At 47.8% G+C, this 23,573-nt stretch overlaps 1 pseudogene; it reads left to right on the forward strand.

The window, feature by feature from the left end:
• The first annotated feature begins 374 nt into the window (after window positions 1-374).
• Window positions 375-22,118, forward strand: LOC140694449 (lactoperoxidase-like; annotated as a pseudogene).
• Window positions 22,119-23,573: the final 1,455 nt, after the last annotated feature.

Consider the following 23,573-nt stretch of genomic DNA (forward strand, 5'->3'; position numbering starts at 1 on the left):
GTCACAGGCTGTCAGAGCAGAATCAGACATCCTGGGTCACTTGGTCCAACACCCTCACATGGCAGGCCAAGGACCCAGAGAGGTTACGTAACCTGCCCGATGTCACAGAGCTAGTTAGAGCACGTGGAGAACTACAACGTAGGACCTCCTGACCCCGAAGCCTGAGCTCCTTCCTTTCCATCTCTCAGTACCTACCGTGGACCTGCACACACGGGAGATGCTTAGTTACTGTGGTTTCCCCTCCTCTGCCCCAATGTCAGGGTGTCTGGCATTCTCTGGGCTGTTTTTGCTTTATCATCCCCTTTCTGTGATTCAGCTCCCCACCATGGGGACTCTCCAAGGCTCACGCCATGATCCTGGGTCTCGTTTCAGTGATGCGGGTCCTTCTCCATCTCCCAGTCCTTTTGGCTTCCCTGACCTTGTTCCAGGCTGCAGCATCTGACACCAATGGTAAGGGCCACTCTGTGTTGATTTCCCGGGGTTGCTGTAACTAAGGACCACAAACTGGGTGGCTTAAGACAACAGAAATTTATTCTCCCACAGTTCAGGAGGCTGGAAGTCCAAAATCAAAGTGTTGGCAGGGTCATGTTCCTCTGAAGACTCTAGGGGAGAATCCTTCCTTGCCTCTTCCAGTTTCTGATGGCTCCCAGCAATCCTTGGCTTATAACTGCGTCACTCCAAGCTCTGCCTCCATCTGCACATGATCTTCTTCTCTGTGTGTGTCCTCTTCTCTTTTTATAAGGCTACCAGTCACTGGATTTAGAACCCATTCTAATCCTGTACCTATATGATTTCATCTTAATTAGATAAATCTGCCAAGACCCTATTTCCAAATAAAGTTCCAGTTGGCATATATTTTGGAGGGGCATTATTTAAGCCACTATACCCTCCTTGTTTAGAGACTATATCCTGCCCCCCCAATCTCCAGACCCCAGTACGAGTGAAAACAAGGAATCTCACTTTTACTCTATTCCATCCCCTTCCCTACTTCAGGGTCCTGGTGATCAGCCAAGCCCTTTGATGGACTAGCTTACGGGTCCGCCTCACCAAGAACCAAAAAAATCCGCACCAGTAGCCAGAGCCAACCTGAGTGGTCACAGACTTTCTGAATCCCATCACTGGGTCCACTTAGCTCTCAGTATCTGCAGGTTCTGCATCAGCAGATTCAACCAACAGTGGATGAAAAGTAATCAGAAAAAAAAATTCCAGAAAGCTCCCCCCCCAAAAAAATACCCACTCTTGCAATTATTTACATAGCATTTACATTGGATTTACAACTATTTACATGGCATTTACATTGCATTGGGTATTATAAGTAATCTAGAGATGATTTAAAGAATATGGGAAGATGTGCATAGGTTATATGCAAATACTATACCATTTTATACGAGGGATTTGAGCATCCTGGGAGGTCCTGGAACCAAATCCCTGTGGATACTGAGGGATGACTATATTGTAGTGGACTCCTGAGAACAACACTGACAGCTTACTGAGAATCAGAGAGTATTCTTACCATTCGAGGTTTTTTCTCCTGGTGAATGTTTTCAATCTTGATCTTCTGCCTGCTCAGATCTGAGGGGTGGGTTAATGGCTGAGAAAGAGGGAAACAGAAGCAAAGGCTTTTCCAAAGAGTGGTGTCTGATACCCTGCTCCTTGCTCCTCCCCATCCAAGTGCAGACCACCGCTGCCGCCATGTCTGACGCCGTGCGTCAGGTCAAGGCTCACGTCAACAAGGCTTTCCTGGATTCCCGGACCAGGTAGGTGAGACGCACACACCGCATGTGTCCCCCTTCCTGGGCTTCCCGTTCATGATGAGCACACCTGGGCCCGCCCTGACAAGCCAGGGAGCCAACGCGGTTATACAACCTGCCCTTCCACCCTCACCTGCGGGTGTGTGTGGCAAGTAGGAGTAACAGCCCACAATTCCTAAATCCTCAGCCTCTAAGTTACTGTGAAGGGGATGTCTAATCTGACCCTACAAGCACTTTCTTCCACGTGGCTGAGTGATTCCTTGGGTCACGCATACCAGAGTCTCAGGAAGCCTGAGGGGCCACCTTTCTCTTGCCTCCTGGGGCTTCCTTCCTCCTTGGCCCTTGAGTAAACTCTCAAGCGGTCCCATAACCTTTGGGCTGACTTTTAGAGGACAAGATGTGCTCTGGTCACTTCTAGTCCCAAGAACAGTGTCCTTTCAGGAATTCAAGTGTCAGCGTCAGAAGATGAAGCCCAGAGCATCTCACTTTCCTCAGCTCAGCGCTGCTTCCTGCTCTCACAGTGAGAGAAGGGCGCCTGGTCCAGTTTGTCCCCCTCCCCCAGCCCAGGTTTCTGACTCTTAGGGGTAGAGCTGGGGGAGGTAGGAGGGGGGCAGGATGGCAAAGTCTAAGTCACCGGGACAACTTAATGCCTGAGGGTGAGGGTGGAAGGGGGGTGGGTCAGAAGCGCCTTCCCTCCTTGGGCACTTTTCGGCTCTCAGAGATTTGCTGCCAACTCTCTGACCCAGAGAAGTTTCCGGCCAGCAGCTCACAGCTCCAACCCTCAGCCCAGGAGCCTGGGGCTCACTCCCTCTCCCCTCGCCACACCTTCTCGAGTCAGGTCCTTTTTAAAGAGGCTCCAGGAGACTTTCCCCTGCTGCTGGAGGATGTGCGGATTTGGGGCCCAGCGCCGCCCTGTCTGGCTTACTCTGCTCTTAGGTTCAGAGCACCAGCCGCCTCTTCTTTTCTTGTTTTCTTTAGGCCTTTTGGGCAGGTGTCAATCACCAGCCACAAACACACAGTGGAGCTGCCTGTTAAGTCCCTTGTCACTAGAATTAGTCCAAAGAGGAAGCCCCATGGTGGCAGCAGGGAAACCATCTCCGAATGAAAATTCTCTCTCCCTCCCTAATGTCAATCCTGTCAGAGCCCGAAGGTGGGGCAGAATAAAAGCCACAAAATCAGTGTTCAGCACCTCCCTTGGGAGTTGCGCAGCACAGGACCACCAGCCTTGCTTTCAAACTTGCCCCCACTGGTTAGTTCTTGGACTTGGGGCCTTGTGGAGATGTCAAGAATCTACGTTTAAACATCTTTTTCACAAGCACCCAAACAAACAATCCAGCAACTCACGATCTGTGAGAAGGACAAGAAAGGAAATAAACAGAGCAGTGGCTGAGGCTCCAGGTGCAGGGATCCGGGAAGCCAGATGGAGGGCGAGAAAGAGCCAGCCATGTAGAGAGCTGGGGGGATGGCATTCCAGGGTCTGGGAACAGCAGAAGCAAAGGTCCTGAGACAGGCAAGAGCTTAGGGTGCTCAGGAAACAGAAAAGAGGCTGGTGCTGGTGGCAGTGGTAGGAAAGGAGGAGCACGCAGGCAGAGCCTGAGGACCCAAGAGTCAGAGGCAGATTCGTGGGTACCAGGGAGGAGCAGGGAGGGATGGGACGTGACTGTTCATGGGTGTAGGGTCTCCTTGGCAGGTGATGAAAATGTTTGGGAACTAGATAGAGGAATTGACTGCACAAGGTCACGAGCATGGATGCAGTAAGCATGTGGATTCACACACATCGTCGGGGAGCCAAGGAAGTGCTTCAGTCAGAGAGCAGCCTGGCCTGCTTTTCATTCCAAAAAGCTCCCTCCGGCAGTGGGGTGGAGCTGGATGGGAGAAGGACAGGAGAGGAGCCAGGAACCCAGTTAGGAGTCTGCTGCGGCCATCCAGGTGGGGGAGGATGCTGGCTAGGTCGAGGGTGGAGGCCTAGAGATGGAAAGAGTTCCTCCAAGGCCCTGCCTCCCCCCAGGGAGCCCCACCCTGAGGCAAAGCAGGAGGTACCTCCCGGGTGAGTCAGGTTCAGGCAGGAGGCTGCACGGAGCCCTGGCCCAGGAGGAAGGAAGGCGCGCATAGGACCTTGCATGGGAACTTTCGGTGAAACAATGGGAGGCCCAGCAACCCCACTTCCTTGTTCGTGGGTGGGGGACCCTTTGGGACCTGGCTGATGAAGATGGTGGCCTGGTGCTAAGGCACGTGGCTTTATTCTGTGCCAGAGTCCGCTCTTGGCCTTTCTCATTCCTTCCTCCCTCAAATCCTATGCAGTGCTTAACCCAACTATAGGATTTAGCTGTTTTTGAGGCCAAATGATCAAATTGCATGGTTACCACCATTATCCACATTTTGTGGATAAGGAAACTGGGTACAGAGAGGTTAACTTGCCCAAAGGCCACCAGTAAGTAGCAGCAGGAGTCAAACCCAGACAGCATGTTGCAAAGGCCACGGGTGCTGGTGTCAGCGACACTGATTCCCAGTTCACAGAGGAGGCACAGCTCACTGGGAGGTCACATCCATACGCCCATCCTGGTGGAACCAGGGTTCAAACGTGACCTCTAGGCCCAAACTCTAGGTCAGTGCTGTCCGATACAGGAACCACTGACTACATGCGGCTACTGAGCACTTGAAATGTGACCAGAGCACCGAGGAACTGAATTTTTAATTGTATTTCATTTTAATGAATTTCCATTTAAATAGCCAAATGTGGCTAGTGGTTACCATACTGGACCTGCAGGAGTCTGGGTCCCTGGGCCACGAGGTCTCCTGCAACAAAAGGCAGCAGGTTTATCTTCTTGGGTTCTTTTTCACCAAGGTGGAGGGGAGGTTAGAAGCACGTAGGTCTGGTAATTAGCCACGTAGCCCCTCAGGCTGAGGCACCAGGCCCCCTCACACCTGAAATAGAGTTAATAACCTGGTCTACAGGGACAGGCCAGGTGTTACAGCCTGTGCAGTTCACTCCCAAAGCAGGGATGTCTTTGTGAGAATTTGAGCCACTTCAAATATTTGAGTCTTAGAGCCTTGAGTCTAGAGGAGGTTCGTGAAGAGTCTTACAGATCGTCTCCTGGAGTCCCCTCATCTCACACATGAGGAAGCGGAGCACCACAGGGGCTGGAGGTTCTCATAGAGGGACTTTCTGACATCTTGCCCTTAATCTCCAATTTCTTAGTAGTAGAAGGGTTTTTGGCTTCTCATTTTATACATGGGAAATTAAGAATAAAAAGGCTGAACATCCGGCCAAATAAATGGGCAGCAAGAGGCTGGATGCTCCAGCCACGTCTAAACAAACCCCAGGCTCACTCTAGGGCCAGGTGGAATAGAGGATGCTTTCGTGGGCAGAACTGGAGGCCCAGAGGCATGGTGTTTCTAGAAGTCTCAGTCCATGAGGCTCGATGAGAGGCCAGCTCCACGGTCAGGGGTTTCTTAGCCTAAATCCGTACATCCTGGGACTAAGGTGAGTTTGAGGTTCCCCAACAGATCTGGAAGCAGCCAGCACAGCTGCCACTTGCCAATTCTAATTCAGGAAGGGCTCACCTTCCTCTGCCTGCCTTCCCTCAGAAGCAGACGTCACAAAGCTTAAAGACATGCTGTAGCTTCCTCCTCCCAGAAGAGATTTTCCAGAGGCATCAGAAGAGAACACAGAAGTGGGGGGAGGTCTCCGGCGTGCTGTCCACCCCCCACCCAGCTCCTCCCTACACACACGGCGCCTCACATCCCTTCTACAGAGTCAAAGCCCGGGGGCCAGGTCGTGACTCCCCCACTCCTCTCAATTGTAGGCTGAAGGCTGCCATGAGCTCTGAGGTGCCCACCACTCGACAGCTCTCAGAGTACCTCAAGCATGCCAAGGGCCAGACGCGCACAGCCATCCGCAATGGGCAGGTGTGGGAGGAGTCCTTAAAGAGACTGTGGCAGAAAGTGACCCAGACCAACGTCACAGGTACAGAAAGCTCACCAGCCCTCTGATGGCAAGAAGGGGTCATCTCGCCACAGGGGAGAGCAGAAGCCAGCAAAAGCTGCATTTCCTCTTGGGAGCCATCGCCTCTCTCTCTCCTAGACCTGCAGAGCAAGGAGAGGCTGAGTTCAGCGACGCCCATGCTCTTTCCTGCAGAGAGAGGAACTCAGGCCCAGCAAGGTCCCACTGCCAGCTCGCAATGAGGGGACATTCATGCTCTTTGTTATAACGCCATCTGTTAGGTCTCTGTTCCGAGGAAGGACTAATGTCAATAAACACCAGTTCCTTGTCCCAAACCACAGTGTCACCACTTCCGCCTGTGAAAGGGCCAGTTTAAGCCACCTGTGTCGAGGGGATTTACTGGGATTATGTCACAGGTGATGCGATTTCCCTCTTGTTCTGGGTGCTGTGGGGCTGAAACAATGAGCTGATGGACTGGTCATGACCTCCCCAACCCCTCCGCCCCACCCCCTACTGAATGGCACAGCTCACGGAGGGTCACGGAGGGAGGGGATTGGTCATGACTCGAGGAAGAGGCTACAAGTTCTCCCTGGGCAAACATCAAGTGGAGGAAGATCCCTGGCCTGGGTGTTTGGGCAAATTCCAAAGTTGCAAAAGAAGGAAACTGGGACAAGGTAGGGAGAAGCAGGGAGCAGTTTGGACTCCAAGATTCAAAATGTGCTGGGGCCTCTGCCAACTTTCACAAATGAGGCCCCCAAAGAAGCCCCCAGAGCCAGACTCCCTTGCCTCCCTTTCACTGCGGGCACTGGGATGGAGCACAGCCTGCATTAGGAGGTCTCTCCATTCTGTGCCCACGTGGAAGCCTCTGATGCCTAAAGCTTCCCAATGTGTTATCCTCCCAAGACCACAGCGCCCCTCACTTAAATCCTGCCAGGGACAGGACCACCACAGAAACTGGAGAGAGTCCAGCCCAACTGGTGTCCACAGAAACACGGAAAGCGGAGGAAGAATCCAGCCCACTTGGCATCCCTTCTCTTTCAGACCCCAGCCTGGACTTGACTGCACTCTCTTGGGAGGTGGGCTGTGACGTCCCAGTTTCCGTGGTGAAATGTGACGAGAACAGCCCTTACCGCACCATCACAGGAGACTAATAACGGGTGAGTGGCCATGGGTGGGTATAGAAGGCAGGTGCCTCCCATCCCCACACACAGCCCACTAGGCTCAGCCCACCTGCCCAGGCCACCTGCCCTGCCCAACCCAGCCAGGACTTTGCCACTTGGACATTACAGGCAGAACTCCCACTGCCTTACCCTCCTGGACTAGCGTCCCACTGGAATCTGTGCTGTTGGAACCCCCCTAACTTCCCCACCTTCTAGAGACCACTGCAACCCACTGGAAGCAGCACCTTTCCCCGGTGCAGAGGAGCCCCGCGCCTTCGGAGGTGAGAGTGGCCCAGACACCCCACAGTTGAGAAGCACCTCCTCCGGGCCCCCTATCCCTTGTTCAGAGGCTCCAGGTCCTTCCCCAGGGGATTCCCAGTGGGGTTTTCAGACAAGCAGACCCCGGGGCCGACCGGCCGAAGCTGAGGACGGGTCTTGCTGTTTCAGGAGGCACCCCGCCCTGGGAGCCGCCAACCAGGCGTTGGCGCACTGGCTGCCGGCGGAGTACGAGGACGGGCTCTCCCTGCCCTTCGGCTGGACGCGGGGGAAGAGGCGGAACGGCTTCCCTCTCCCGCTGGTGAGCGCAGGCCCGGGGTCGGGGAGAGCCCCGGGCAGGCAGGTGAAGGATGGGAGTCAGAAGAGAAGGGATGCACTCCCCAAACACTCAAGGAAAGGAAGAAGAAATAGGTGGGAGGACAAAGGGTGCGCGGTGGAGCCGCAGGCGGAGAGATGCAGATTTGGAATTGCTCCCTGGAAGTGTTCCCCCAAGTGCCACTAGAGGGCAGCAGAGCCCGGGTCCCGGAGCCCGGTTATGTGATGGTCACTTCCCAGCTGCCAACAGACCAGGTGCCCTGGGGTTTCCCAGGCAGATGACCTCCCTGCTGCATCCCGCTGGCGCCTGCCCTGTCCCATCCCCTGGAGTGCACCAGCCGTTGTTTGCCTAGAGGTCCTCTCTGTTGGCCTCATCTGACTTGGCAGGCCCTCTTCCCAGAGCCCCTCCCCTAATCCCAGACACCGGGCATCTCCATGGCACTGGCTTCAGAAAACAGCCTGTCTTTCTTTTTCCCTCTCCGAGTGGAAAGGGCACTGGCCTTGCAAGCCATCCAGTCATACAGACCTGGCCCTTTGTGGCTGTAGGACCTTGGTCAATTGACTTCACCTCTCTAGGACTCAGTCTCCACATCTACAAAATGGGAGTAACGCCACCTGCCTCACAAGCTTGTCATAAGGATGAAACACACCTATCATATCATAGGTACTCAATAAACTGCAGTTGAAGCTAAATCCTTGAAGCATCTTCTCCTCCCTCTCCTTCTCTCTCCATCCGTAGGCCCGTGAGGTATCCAACAAGATTGTCAGCTACCTGAATGAAGAGGGTGTTCTGGACCAGAACAGGTCCCTGCTCTTCATGCAGTGGGGTCAGATTGTGGACCACGACCTGGACTTTTCCCCGGACATGGAGCTGGGGAGCAGCGAGTACTCCAAAGCGCAGTGTGATGAGCACTGTATCCAGGGAGACAACTGCTTCCCCATCATGGTAGGCCACTGCAACTGCGCGTCCCTGACAAACCCCCTGCCTCCCTAAGGTAGCAGACATTCCCCGCCAGGCAGTCAGCCAGGACCTCTTGGTAGATCTTGAATGCTGATTTGACAGCTTCCCAAGCCTCACACATCTATTCATTCACTCACTCGTTTACTTAGTAAATAGACATTAATCATCTACTCCGTGCCTGGCAAATGAGACACTGTCCCTTCCCTCAAGGACGAAGGGTCTGTGTAGGAAATGGATGAGTAACCACTAACGGCAAAATTGGGAAGCGCTGCGGAGGGCCGTCTGAGTCCCCGGCCCAGCAGCATTTGGTGTCACCTGGGGTCTTGTTAGAAGTACAACAAGATATTGTTGTCCAAGACATTGGGAAACAGAATCCACATTTTATCAGGATTCCCAGGAGATTCATTGCATACACAGTAAAATTTGTGGAATGTTGCTATAAGTCACCATGGGGTCCAGGACGGCTCCTTCCAGAAAAAGCTGAAACCTGATGGATGAGTCAGAATGAGCAGCCGGTATTTATGGGAATTTCCAGCAGGAAGGACAAGGAACTTGCCATGATGCACCTTTTCTTCAGGGATTTTACAGTTAGAGAGTGATTTCTTTACTGAAATAAATCAAGGCTGTGAGCTGTGTTATAAAGAACGTGAGCTATGGAGTGAAGTCACTCTAGCTCTGAATCCCACATCTTTCCTTTGCAGTTTGTAAGTTCTTGGGCACATGACTCAACCTTTCTGAGCCTCGGTTTTCTCCTGGGTAAAATGGGACCAAATTACCTACCTTACAGGGTTTTATGAGGACCAGAGTGAGATAAAGTATGCATAATGCCTAGCACATGGAAGGGCCAAAATAAACAAATGGTAGCTGTTGTTAGCAGTTATTATTAACAAACCCTTTCCTGTCTCGTGTTCTGCTTCCCTGTGCCGGGGTTGGAGGACTCCCTCACCACCAAAAATTTGGAACCTTTGCTATAAAAGATTGGATGAATCCCTTCAGCCCTTTTCCACAGTGGGACGTCATGAACTTCAAGGTATTGGGGGCCCAAGATGTATAGTGTCAGCAGGAGGCACCAGGAGCCAGCGTGTGGTCCCAGGGTCCCAGGAGGACACCATCAGCATTTTTGCCAGCTGCATCTGGACCTGCCCTGGGGTTACCAGCTGTACCACCTCTGCCCAGTCACCCTAATGTCTCTGCAGTTCCCGCGCAATGACCGCAAGGTGATGACTCAAGGGAAATGCATGCCTTTCTTCCGAGCTGGGTTTGTCTGCCCCAATCCACCTTACCAGTCTTTGGCCCGACAGCAGATCAACGCCCTGACCTCCTTCCTGGACGCCAGCTTAGTGTACGGCTCTGAGCCCAGCCTGGACAGCCGTCTCCGTGACCTCAGTAGTCCGCTGGGCCTCATGGCCGTCAACCAGGAGTTCTGGGACCACGGGCTGGCCTACCCACCCTTTGTCAACAAGAAGCCGAGCCCCTGTGAGGTCATCAACACCACTGCCCAAGTGCCTTGCTTCCTGGCGGGTGAGTTTAGGCTGGGAACAGAGGTGCCCAAGGACAAGGGGGTTATCCTGGGGACTGAGAGCAGAGGGAGGCCAGAAAAACTTCACGAGGCCCCTGGGCAGCCTCTGGGGAGGCTTTACCATTGTTCCTTCTCATCATCTTCTACAAAAACACACACCGAGCCACCACCGCCCCGGGCACTGTCCAGGACTGGCAGAAGGGCCCAGGTGAATACAGAATCTAAGAACGTATGTTCACTGTAAAAATAAATAAGAAAATTCACAAGATCCCACCACCCACAGATAATCATTCTTAGCATTTGAATGCCTATCTTCCCAGGTTTTTTTCTATCCCATCGCTCTACATTGTTTTACATCATTGAGGTTGCACTTGAAATAATGCTCTGTAACCTGATGACTTCCCTTCATGCATCACATCATGAAACCATCTTCTACAGTGGGCTCTTAAGTGGCTGCCTGGTATTCCGTGACATTTATTATCATAATTGATTTTTGTCAACCTGATTTGGAGACATTCAAGTCATTTCTGGTTTTCCTGTGATTTTTTTGTTGTTGTTTTTAAGTTAATGAGCATCCTTGTTGATGAATCTTGGTGCACATTTAAAAAATTTTTTACTAAGATAATTTCCTAGAAGAGGAAGTTCTAGATGAAGAGGAAGATATAGCTTTAATGCTTTTTATAAACTTGGCACAAAGCCCCTACTCCATACAGCCCGTGCACAACCAAATTCTCATTCTGGGGGCTCCTGTCCTCCTGGTCCTCTCTGCCTTAGGCTTTCGGAGGCTTTCTCTCTTCTAAAGATCCACTCCCCCGGGGCAAGCCCCCTGCCGCCCAGACATGGCAGGAGGCCAGTCTGTAGGGCCAGATCTTTTCTTAGCTGTGTCCCTGCATCTCTCACATCAATCCAGACCAAGCCTTTGCCTGTTTTCCCCCCCAAAAATTACCCAGTACGACTAAGCATTTGTGAATTTAACAGACTTTCCTGAAGATTGGAGGACACAAAGAGAAAGATCCGGTCTTGCACCATCTATCTGACCTCCCATCCTATTCCTCCATCCCTCCCAATTGCCTCTATCTCATCCTGTATTACACAGAGGAATTGGACCCTACCCTCAAACTTGGATTCCTAAAACCTTCAAAGTTGTTCCACACAATGAAAAGCCCCTTGTTTATTTGTGGGTCCCATCTTGGAAGGCAGTTGGGATTTAATTACCAAATTTTAATTTTTTAATGTCACCTGTAGTCTTTCTGTCAGTCTTGAGGGTCGACCTTATTAGCCCCATTTTCCCAGATATGAAGACGGTGGCTTAGAAATGTGAAGTCTTAAGTCACACGGCTAAAAGTGTGTGTGTAGAGTTGAGATTCAAATCTATGAATCCCAACCCTGATCTCTTTCCACCTGCCTTCCCTTAAATTAACTGGAAGGAGGGGCTTAGGAGAGGTTCTCTTTGGGACATTGTCACTGATTTCTTCATGCAGGTCCCTGGGGTCTGGGGTTGCTCCGGGGAACCTACCTTCCTACCTTGGGGGCTTTCAGGAGATTCCCGAGCCTCAGAGCAGATCCTCTTGGCCGCTTCCCACACCCTGCTTCTCCGAGAGCACAACCGTCTGGCCAGAGAACTAAAGAGACTCAACCCTCGCTGGGATGGAGAGAAGCTCTACCAGGAAGCCCGGAAAATCCTGGGAGCCTTCATGCAGGTGGGCCCAGGAGCACTGCGCCACACGCCAGCCTCGCTCCCGCTCCTGACCCTGCTCTCTGCTGGTCCCCACACCTCCCGCTAGCCCCTCTGCGTTTCCCCTTGCTCTGCTGCTGCTGCTTTCCCATCATCTCATTCTTGTAAACCTCCCCTGTGCTTCTTCTGCCTCTCGGCCCCAAAATGAGTCCCTGGATTCCGAGTACTGGAGAGTCAGTCTCACATGGTCACTCAGTGTGCCTACCCAGGTGCCCTCATTGGGACCGTAGGCTCCATCACTCCTGGGACTGTGACAGCACACTTATTCCAGTTGTTTTGATCGGATTATCTTCTTTAAAAATTTTCTGCACTTAAGCCACATGTCACCGGCACAGTTAATTGCTATTGTTGATTGGCCAGTTGACTAGAAGGGATGTAGAAAGGGCGATATGTTGATTCTTATTTTTTAAACATTTTATTTTGAAATAATTGTAGATTCTCAAGAAGTTGTCCAAACATGTACATGCACCTCCCCCAGTGTTAACACTTTGCAGAACTATGTCACCAGATCACAATCAGGAGGTTAACACTGATAACAACTACAGAGTTTATTCAGATTTCATCATCTTCATGTGTGGTGCATGTGTGTGTGTGTGTAGCTCCAGGCAATAGTATCACATGTGTCATTTCATGGAATCACCGCCACTATAAAGATACCTAACTTCCATCGCCACAAGATGCCCTTGGGCTACGTTTTTATAGCCACAGCCACCCTCCCCCTTCCCATTTTCCTAACCCCAGGCAACCACTAATCCATCCTCCATCTGTACACTTATGTTACTCCATGAATGTTATATAAATGAAATCATGCAGTATGTGTTCTTTTGAGACTGGCTTTTCACATTCAGCATAATTTCCTTGAGGTTCATCCAAGTCATTGCATATATCAATAGTTCATTCCTTTTTGTTGTTGAGAACCATCTCATGCTTTGTTTAATCGTTCACCTATTGAAAGACATTTGGATAGTTTCCAGTTTAGGGCTACTGTGAATAATGCTGCCATGAACATTCATATCTATGTTTCTGCAAGAAAATAAGTTTTTATTTGTCTGGAATATAAGCCCAAGAGTGCAATTGCTGGGTCATATGGTAAGTCCATTTTTAGTTTTAAAAGGAACTGCAAAACTGTTTTCCAGAGTGGCTGTATCATTTTTACATTCCCATCAGCAATGTATGAATGACCCAAATTCTCTGCATCCTGGTCATTATTTGGTGTCATTACTAATTTTTTTTCACCCTTTCTGTTAGGTATGTAGTGATAGCTCATGGTGGTTTTAATTTGCATTTCTCTGATGGTTGATCATATTGAATATCTTTTCATGTGTTTTTTGTTATCTGGATATCCTCTTCAGTAAATACCTGCTCATGTATTTTGCATATTTTCAAATTGGATTTTGTCTTTTAATGTTGAGTTTTGAGAATGATTTATGTATTCTGGATACGAGTCCTTTGTCACATATGTGACTTTAAATATTTTCTTCCAGTCTGTACTTTGTCTTCTCATTCTCTTAACAGGATCTTTTGCAGAGAAAGAGTTTTTCATTTTGATGAGGTCAAATTTATCAGTTTTTTTCTTTCATGGATTGTGCTTTTGGTGTCAAGTCTTTACTCTTTCCCTGGTCCTAGATCCCAAAGATTTTTCTCCTGTTTTTTTTTTTTCCTAGACTTTTTATAGTTCTATGTTTTACATTTAAGTCTGTGATCTATTTGGGGTTAATTTTTGTGTAAAACATAAGATTTAGGTCAAGGTTCATTGGTCGGGGGAGCTACGGATGTCTAACTGCTCCTGCACCATTTATGTAAAGACTGTCTTTCTTCTATTGAACTGCTTTTGTTCCTTTGTCAAAAGTTATTTGGGCATGTTTATGTGAATCTATTTCTGGATTGTCTGTTTCATTCCATCAACCTATGTGTCTATTCCTACACCATTACTACAGTGTATAATTAATAACTATTAGTAACCACATAATAAGACTTAGCATTGGGAAGAATGACTCTTCCCACTTTCTTCTTCTTTTTCAAAATTATTTTGGCTACTGTAAGGTCTTTCCCTTTCCATATATATTTTAAAACAGGCTAATCTATGTCTACAAAGAAATCTTACTGAGATTTGGATAGGAATTGTATTAAAATTATAGATCCATTTAGGGACAAATGACATCTTTACAATGTTGAATTTTCCAGTAGATAAACATAGTATGTCTCTCCAAGTATTTAGATTTTCTTTGATTTCTTTCTTCAGCACTTTGTAATTTTTATCATCAAGAGCCTACACATGTTTGTTACCTGTATACCTGAGAATTTCATTTTCTTTGGAGGAATTATAAATATTACATCTCTTATTTCAGTTTCCACTTCTTATCAGTGTATAAATATATAACTGATTTTTTAATTGAAGTCACTCAATACTAGTCAGTTTACAATGTTGTGTCAATTTCTGGTGTACAGGGAAAGGGTAAGTTGGGAGTTTGAAGCTTGCAGATAATTGACAATTTTTATCTGCTGATTCTGTATCTTACGACCTTGCTGAACTCAATTAGTTCCAGGAGTTCTGTAGATTCCTTGGGATTTTCTATATAGATAATCATGCCATATGCAAATAAAGGCAGTTATATTTCTTCATTTTAAATTTCTTTTTCTTCCCTTATTACAGTAGCTCTAACTTCCTGTACTATATTGAGCAAGAGTGGTGAGAGCAGACATTCTTAACTCCCAATAATAGAAGAAAAGCATTCAAGTTTTCATCATTAAGTATAACGTTGGTTATGAATTTTTTGTAGCTGCTCTAGATGACGTTGAGGAAGTCCTGCTCTATTGCCTAGTCTACTGAGAGTTTTTGCCATGAACAGATGTGGAACTTTGTCAAGTGGTTTTTCTGCATTGATTTATATGATCATATGATTTTTCTTCTTTAGCCTGTTTTGCTTGCTTTGGGTTTATTTTGCTCTTCCTTCTAGTTTATTGAGGTAGGAACTTAGAGTATTAATTTGAGAGCTTTCCTCTTTTCTAACAGAAGTATAGTAAGTGATATAAATTTCCCTCTTAGCACTGAGTTAGCTGCAGCCTACAAATTTTGATATGTTCTGTTTTCATTTTCACTCAATATGTATTTTCTGCTGTTATCTTCTTTCAGACTTCCTCTTTGACCTGTGGCCTATTTAGAAGTACGTTATTTAATTTAGAAGTGTTTAAACATTTTCCTGCTGCCTGTCTGTTATTAATATCTAGTCTGATTCCATCATGGTCAGAGAATATATGATTTCATTTCTTTTAGATTTGTTAAGGTATATTTTATAGCCCTGGTATGGTTATCTTGTTGAATGTTCCATAGGTCCTTCGAAAATATTTTTATTCTGCTGTTGTTGGGTGGTGTGTTCTATAAACGTCACTTAGATCCCATTTATTGGTGGTTCTATTCAGTTCTGTCTCCTTGCTGATTTCTCTCTAGTGGTTCTATCAATTGCTCAGAGTAGGGTGTTGAAGTCCCCAACTATAATTGAGAATTTGTCTATTTCTTCTTTCAGTTCTATCGATTTTTGCTTCATGTATTTTTGAAGCTCCGTTGCTTGGTGAATAAACATTTAGGATTGCTTGATCTTCTTGATGGATAGATCCATTTTCAGCATGCAATGTCCCTTTTTGTCCCTTGTAATCTTCTTTGCTCTGAAGTTGATTTCACCTGATATTAATATAACCTCTCTTGCTTTTAAAAATTAATGTCTCCATGATGTATCTTATTCCACCAGTTTCAACCTACCCATGTCATTATGTTTGAAGTATGTGTCTTATTGACGACACATAATTTAAGTCACTTTTTTAAAAAATGTTTTTTAATGGAGGTGCTGGGGATTAAACCCAGAGCCATGGCCACTTTTTTTTCAATCTGCTCGACCAATCTCTGTCTTAAAATCGGTGCATTTAGATCATTTACATGTATAGTAATTATTGACGTGTTAAGGCTTAAATCTGCCATTTTATTATTTGTTTCCTGTTTGTTCCCTGTTTCTCATTCCTCTATTGTTATTGTTTTCCTTGCTTTCCTGTAGGTTATCTGAACACTTTTTAGAGGTCCATTTTGATTTTAGTATATCACTTTGCATAGTTTTCTTAGTAATTGTTCTCAGTATTGTCATATGTGCATCATATCAAAACCTACAGGTGTCAGTGTTTTATCACTTTCAGTGAAGTGTAGAAAACTTAACTTCCATTAGGTCCCTACATTTAGCACATCAGATAGTGCTTTAGCCATAAACTATGATTAAAGAAACTCATAAGGTAGAAAGTAATTCAGTCTGTTTGCTTCTATTTTCCATTACACTGTTCTCATTTCCTTTCTGAAGTTCCCAGCCTTCTTCTGTTATCATTTTCTTTATGCTTAGAGAGTTTCCTTTAGCCAGTTTTTGAGGATACATCAGCTAGCAATAAATTCTCTTTCCTTCATCTGAGAATGTCTTTTTTTGTCTTTATTCTTGAAGAATAGTTTTACCAGATACTAGATTCAGGGTTGACAGTTCTTTTCTTTCAGCACTTGAAAAATGTTGTACCACTTTTCTCTGTCCTCCGTGATTTCAGATCGGAAATTTACTGTTATTCAAATTGGTGTTCTTTTATAGGTAATGAGTCATTTCTCCTTGGCTATTTTTAACACTTTATATTTGTGTTCAGAAATTTAATTATGATGTGTCTTAGAGTAGCTTTCTTTGGATTTATTCTGTTTGAAATTCAGTTTCTGAAATCTGTAAAGATATGGGGAGGTTTTCAAACATTATTTCTTCAAGTACTTTTTCATCCCACTCCCTTTCTCCTCTACTTCTGGGACTCCATTAATATGAATATTAGATCTTTTATTATTGTCCCACAGAACCCTGAGGTTCTGGTTTGTTTGAGGGTTGGGGGGCAGTTTGGGGAGTTTTTTTCTGTCTATTTCTCTCTGTTGCTCAGATTGACTGAATTCTATTGGTCTGTCTTCACTGTCACATCCACCGTACTACTGGGTCTAGCCAACAAGTTTTTCATTTCAGTTAGTGTATTTTCAGTTCTATAATTTCAATTTTTTAATAAAATTCTACTTCTTTGCTGAGATGTTGTTTTTTTCATTTGTTTCAAGATAACATAATGGATTGTTGGAGCATTTTTATGACAGCTGCTTTGAAATCTTTATCAGATGATTCCAACAGCTGATTCATGTCAGCATTGGCATTAGTTGATTGTCTTTCCTCACTCAAATTGTGGCTTTCCTGGTTCTTGGCATTATAAGTGATTTTCAGTTGTATCCTAGGCATTTCAGTTATTATGTTAGGAGACAAGATTCTTGATCCTGTTTAATTCTTCTGTTTAAGAATGCAGTTACTCTGTTTAGGTTTGGCATGTAGGTTCTGGCATACTTTTGTGAGCTTTAGTTCCAAAGACAGTTTAGTTTCCTGAGCCCTTGCAATGGTATCCTCATCTGCTTCATTCTTCTGGTATGTCTGGGGTTTCAACTCAATCCCTGTTGACTCTGTCTGTAGGGCAGGAAGGTACTTTCCTGGCTCCCTTCTGTTGCTAGGAAATCTTCTAAAGGATCAGAAACCACTGCACCTGAGTCTCTATGCCGATGGATGAAGAACAGAGAGACGGGGCTTTACTGCTGCAGGCAGATCAGACCATTCACCAGCCTGGGTTGTGTATCAAGAGCAAAGATGGCTAATGGTTTGGATTGTGAGGTGGGTTTGGGGGCTCTTTGCTAGGTCCCTGCTGAATTTCCCCTGACCCAGTCCTCTGCAGAAAGAGAGAGAAGGCTTTTCATAGCTTCTTTTGTCTATTCCTATTGGAGCTTCCACGGTGCCAGCTTCTCACGGACCAAGCCTGGGATGTGTAGGAGCTCATCTTATTGTCATTCCTCAAGTCCTGAGGTTCTTATCCAGTTCACCTTCTTTCCAGCTTTTAGAGTCTATTTATTGTTGTCTGTTGAATAATTTCCAAGGTTTTTAGTTCTATTTAGTGGGGAAGACTAAGGAAAAATGAGTCTACTCCATCTCATTCTGGAACCAGAAGCACATGCTCTTCACCATCGAAGATCTATTTCCATTTATTTCTTAGAAAAGTCTCCAGAATTCAACATTTATTATGAAAATTTTAGACTCAGAAATCTTGCTGCTAGAGATGTTTGTAGGAAATCATCCAAAGAATTAAAAATATCTACATAAAGACTATCTGAGTTGAGGCTTATATTCATTTGGTTGAGCTGTCATAACAAAATAATGCAGACTGGGTGGCTTACACAACAGAAATTTATTTTGTCTCACAGTTCTGGAGGCTGGAAGTCCAAGATTAAGCAGTTAGCGGGTCTAATTTCCCCTGAGGCTTTTCTCCTTGGCTTGGCCGTGTTCCCTCTGTGTCCTCACATGGTCTTTCCTCCATGTATGCACTTCTCTCTTCTTGTAAGGACACTAGTCTTATTGGACTAGGGCCCCACCCTTATGACATCATTTAACCTTAATTACATCTTAACTGGCCTTATCTCCTAATACAGTCCCACTAGAGTGTTAGAGCTTCAGCATATGAATTTGAGGGAGACGCAGTCCCACCTGCAATGAGGCTTCTTGGACTACAGGAGGAAGAAGCCCACCCAGACTAGCGCAGGTGTTTTGTATTGGCTCACCCTAGACAAGTGGAAGCAGGTAAGGGTTCCTCCCCGAACCCCTGGGCAGGGACTGTAGCTGGGCCTCAGAAAGGGTTAAAGCCAGAGCCTGGAAACCATCTGGAATTAGGGCAGCTACTCCCGCTCTGCCTCTCCCTCCTCTCTGCTCCTCTCTTCACTTCTCCACTCTCCTTCTCTGCAGATGGGTTTTCCCTGCTTTTCTGCACATGGTAGGAAATGACAGCGCATATCACCCCATCTGTCCCTCAGATCAGGCGCCACCAGAAACAGTCTAGGATAGCTGCCTCTGAAATCTAAATTCCTGAGAGAGAGAATCTGACTCACCAGCCTCGTCTGGTGCCACAGCTGAGCCAGTCACTGTGGCCAGAGGCAGGGGTCTGTCCCCTGCTGACTCTCACAGCCTGAGGCGCAGACTGCCTGCTCCAAGGATGACATCCTTAGATCTAAGCTGCTGAAGAAATGGGCAGCAACCAAAGAGTAAAACAATAAAAGAAGGACCCACGAGTGCAAGAGAATATCATACACATTTAATTATATAATAGTTGGGAGCTAGGTAGAAATGTGAGAAACTTAAAGTGAAAAAGCAGAATGCAAAAGCATGCATTCTCCAGGGTTACAGTTATGTAAAACTAGGTATCCTGTAGACAAAGATTCGAAAGAAGAAACAATTATTATAATTATTGAGTTAAGTGGTGGCATGATTTTTCCAAATTTTCTCACTTTATGTTGGTTCATTGTTTTGAGCAAAACAAAATGAAAAACAGATCTCTCTGTAGTGCAGCATTTCTTTGAGAACTGGAGGTTGAATGAACTTTCCTTGGTTACCCTGTGAATCATTCCTGTGGTTCTTCATTCCTCTCACCCTGGCCTATGGGGAAAAGTTTAATAATATGACTTCATCATGTTAAAGTGATGCATAAGGACTGTCACTTTAGCTTCAAAGTCGTAAACTTATAGCAAAGATGGCAAAGAGAGTACATCTCAAGTGCCATATTAAAGTGACTGATTGGTAAAGCCTACATGGAGACAAATTATGAAAGAGCAGCAGAAAGTATGTCGTGATCAATTAGTAATGTCTGCCAGGGTCATAGGAAGGGGAATTGGACACATGTGCTATCCATTAGCCATCCTTGATTTTTGACCAGTCATCCCTCTTGGCAGCGGCTTCTCTCCCACCTCGCTCTGCAGAGGTTTTACGTCTCCTCATGCCCTTTTCTCACAACTCGTTTTTCCTTCCAGATTATCACCTTTAGGGACTATCTACCCATTGTGCTAGGTGATGAGATGCAGAAGTGGATCCCTCCATACCAAGGCTGTAACAAATCTGTGGATCCCTGAATCTCCAATGTCTTCACCTTTGCCTTCTGCTTTGGCCACTTGGAGGCCCCCTCCACTATGTCCCGCCTGGATGAGAATTATCAGCCATGGGGTCCAGAACCAGAGCTTCCCCTGCACACCCTCTTCTTCAACACCTGGAGGATAGTCAAAGATGGTATGTCCTTTCAGGGCAGCACCTGGCTGTCTCACTCTGCAGCCTGCTTCTGGGGAAACCTGGCTTGGAAGTCAGACTCCATGCACTTCCTGTGTGACCCTGGGCAAGTGAATTCATTCCCCTTGAGCCTCAGTTTTCTTATTTGTGAAATGGGGACAATAATAATACCTATCTCACTAGGCTATATAAAAATTGAAATATATGGATAGAACTTAGTCTGCAGTGGTTCCTGACACACAGAATGTGGTAACTAAATTTAGCTATTATTCTTTACTTTCTCCTCTGACCTTTAAGTTGCTGAATTTTCTCTGCTTTCTTTCCATGTCTCGGGCTTCTCTGATTGCTGTAGAAAGAATGCATGGGTCTGGTAAATAAACTGCTCTTTCTGCCTTCTCTATGGCTTTCCACCTCCATTAAGTGCCAAAGGTTGGACACAGCTCCACTTAGGATTCCTGGGCTGGGCTGTAATGAAATTGGCTTTCCTTAAGCCCTGACAAATCAGGGCATTTGATTTCTGCCATCTCTTCCCGTGCTGCACAGTTCCTTGCGGGAACATATGTCAGGAGAAGGAGACAATTCTCTGAACTAGAGCTTGGGAAAAAGTCCCTGAGGCTGATGCTCATGCTGTCACCCCCGGAGTGCCCCCTTCCCTCCACCCCAAAGGCGTGCAGTCTGACCTGGACCCCGGCCCCCAGCCTACCCTGCAGGCCACAGCAGGCTCTTCCCTCCCCACTTCCAGCCCAAAAGGTTCAGTTAGCTCTTCTTTCACCTACGAGAAAATGTCTGGTGGAAGGGGCGGACAGCAGTGGACGATGTCCCCAGCCTACCCCCATCCCCATGAGGGCCTGGTCTCCCTGCAGGTGGAATTGACCCTCTGGTACGGGGCCTGCTGGCCAAGAAGTCCAAGTTGATGAGTCAGAAGAGAATGATGACGGGCGACCTGCGCAACAAGCTCTTCCAGCCCCCTTACACGATCCACGGCTTTGACCTAGCCGCCATCAACATACAGCGGTGCCGGGACCATGGGATGCCCGGTGAGTGGGCCAGGGGTCCAGCCATGCCTGGGGAGCTTGTGGCTGCTTCCCAGGGTTCCTGCGGACTCTCTTCCATAGCCCTGAGGCTCTGATCAGTTTTAAAACAGAAGACCAAGATGCCCATTTTTAAAACTTACTTTGTTCCTCTGTGAAATGGAATCTTCCAGTCTCCCTAATGCAGAGACCAGAAAACACATCTGGTAATATCTTTGAGCTCCTCAGACGAAAAAGAAATCAACAACTGACTTCTAAAACCAGTTTTAAAGCCCCGAAAATATTAAGAAATGGATCATAGAGGGAAAGCAATGATTATTGGGCCTTCTTAAATGTAGTACTTAAGAGCCACACTGCCTGGGTTCAGATCTCGGCTACACCTTGTCTAGTGGTGTGACCTTTGGCGAGTTACTTAACATCTCTGTTCCTCAGTTTACATATTTGTACAGTGCTTGGAATAGTGCCTGGACCCAGAGCAAGCCCCAAAGAACCTACTAGCCCTCTCTAGGCTTCAGTGCCATAGTATAAAACAATGGCTTCCTTCCTGCCTACCCTGTCCCAGAGGTTGAGAATCCAGACTTTCTGGGGCTGATGCAGTGGGCGTGTCCCCCAAAGAGACTGTGGGCAAGAAGTCCCTGGGATGAGACAGCTTCAGCCTCTCCGCCCTAGGGTACAACTCCTGGAGAGGCTTCTGTGACCTCTCACAGCCCCAGACGTTGAAGGAGCTGCATGCAGTGCTGAAGAACAAGAAGCTGGCTAAGAAGCTACTGGATCTGTACAGGACCCCCGACAACATCGACATCTGGCTAGGGGGCATCGCTGAGCCCCTGGTTAAAAGGGGCCGGGTGGGGCCTCTCCTGGCCTGCCTCCTGGGGAGGCAGTTCCGGCAGATCCGAGATGGAGACAGGCGAGTGACCCCACCGTGGGGAAGGCGGGGAGGGAGATGCTTCTCTGCGGGGGGCGTCCCAATGTCCTGCCTGAGGACTAACTCCAGACCTCGGCACGGCCCCAGTGACCTCGTTCCTACCCTTTGACAGAGTTGGGAGGGGCCCACAGCTGGGCTGATGGAGAAACTCTGCGTCTGTCTCTGCAGGTTCTGGTGGGAGAACCCTGGGGTCTTCACTAAGAAGCAGCAGAAGTCTCTACAGAAAATGTCCTTCTCACGCCTTGTCTGTGACAACACCCACATCACCAAGGTCCCGCTGCACCCCTTCCAGGCCAACAGCTACCCTCACGGCTTTGTGGATTGCTCAGCCATTGATAAGTTAGACCTCTCACCCTGGGCCTCAGAGAATTAGGGGCCTGGACTCCACACTGTGTAGTAAAGCACCCTTTGGTCCACGATGCCATTTCAAGCAAGTTCAATGACCTGGTCCCTTAGAGCACCACACCCTAGTCCCAGCCCTTCTTTCCAGCAGGGTCTCTCTACACGCCCCAGCCTCGCTCCAGCCCAAGGCCAGCCGCTCTGGCCTCTCCAGCGCTTCCTCTTGAATCCCACTGTTCCCATCCGCATTCCCCCATCCTCTCTGCCTGTGGAAATCCTCCTTTCTGTCAAGACTTGGACCACTTGAGATGCTTTCCAGATATCTCCCATCCTCTCTCCTAAACAAGTCTTGGCTGAAGCTGTGGTCTTTGCACGTGTATCTTTCCTCCTGTCCCCTTGAATTAGATTGTAAACGCCTTGATCCAGGGACCACAGCCTGCTTCTAAGTGTGTCCGGTAGCCCCCAGCATGGTGCTCGGCACCCAGTAAGTGCTCAATAAACATCGCTGATTGACTACAGGCACTGGCAATGACCTTGTTCCCCTGGAAGACAGGCCTGGGAATCAATGCCAAATAAGTAACTAGATGTTTACAGTTCAGACGTGTCTCACCACTAAGAGGCCGTGTGCTTGAGTCTGTGCGGTGAGAGGGCACAGTTTGGTGGGATTTGCAAGTGCTCTTAAAGAAAAGGGGGAGGCAAGAGGCTCCTGGGAAAAGAAGCCAAAACCATGGATGGGCAAGAGAGGGCAGTGCCAAGGGGTCAACAGGGAGGAGATCCAAGCCTGGATCCCCCCAGAGCTAAAGTTACTTTCCCTTCCAGAGGCCCTTCAGGGAAATACCCTCCTCTTCTAGGCTAGTCCTTGGAGCCTGTGCAGCCTCTGATGGGCAATGGGCGGGCAGCTCCAGAACATCCCTAGTGCTGCTGCCTGATGCATATTCATGAATTCTTTAAAAGTGACCCTCCTGGGCCAGCCAGCTGGGGCCTTTGGATCCCCTGACTGGCAGGGCGTGGGTGGGAGGCACTTAGCCCAGGACCCTGAAGACCGGGGCTGCAGCCCTGGCTCTGGCACCTTTTCTTCGAGGCCTCACATGAGTCCCTTAACCTCCCTGAACGCCCCTGTCACCATCAGTGAACCGGAGATGAGCAGTCTGTGTCCAGCTACATGGTGAGATTCTAATATAACTGCCTGGGGCGCCTCAGGGTACCTGAGCCCCAGCGTCCTGCATAGTTTCAGGTGTGGGTGCCGCCCTCAAATGTGGGAAGAAAGGAGGGAGTGGGGAGGGGACCCATCAGTCATTTATAGGGATGAAGTTCTAGGCAAGATTAATAGGGACGTATCCTCCCTCCCTCCCTCAGCGCAGCCATGTGCTGCTCCTGTCTGGGAACCTGGCCACGTGAAGGTGGGAGTGAGAAGGAGTCAACTGTCCTGAGGGTCTCTGAATCACTGTGCCAGCTGCAGGGAAGCAGGACCCAGTCATGCCCTGTCATC

The sequence above is a fragment of the Vicugna pacos genome, unplaced genomic scaffold (genome assembly GCF_048564905.1).
Source record: "Vicugna pacos unplaced genomic scaffold, VicPac4 scaffold_21, whole genome shotgun sequence".
NCBI classification, from domain to species: Eukaryota; Metazoa; Chordata; class Mammalia; order Artiodactyla; family Camelidae; genus Vicugna; species Vicugna pacos.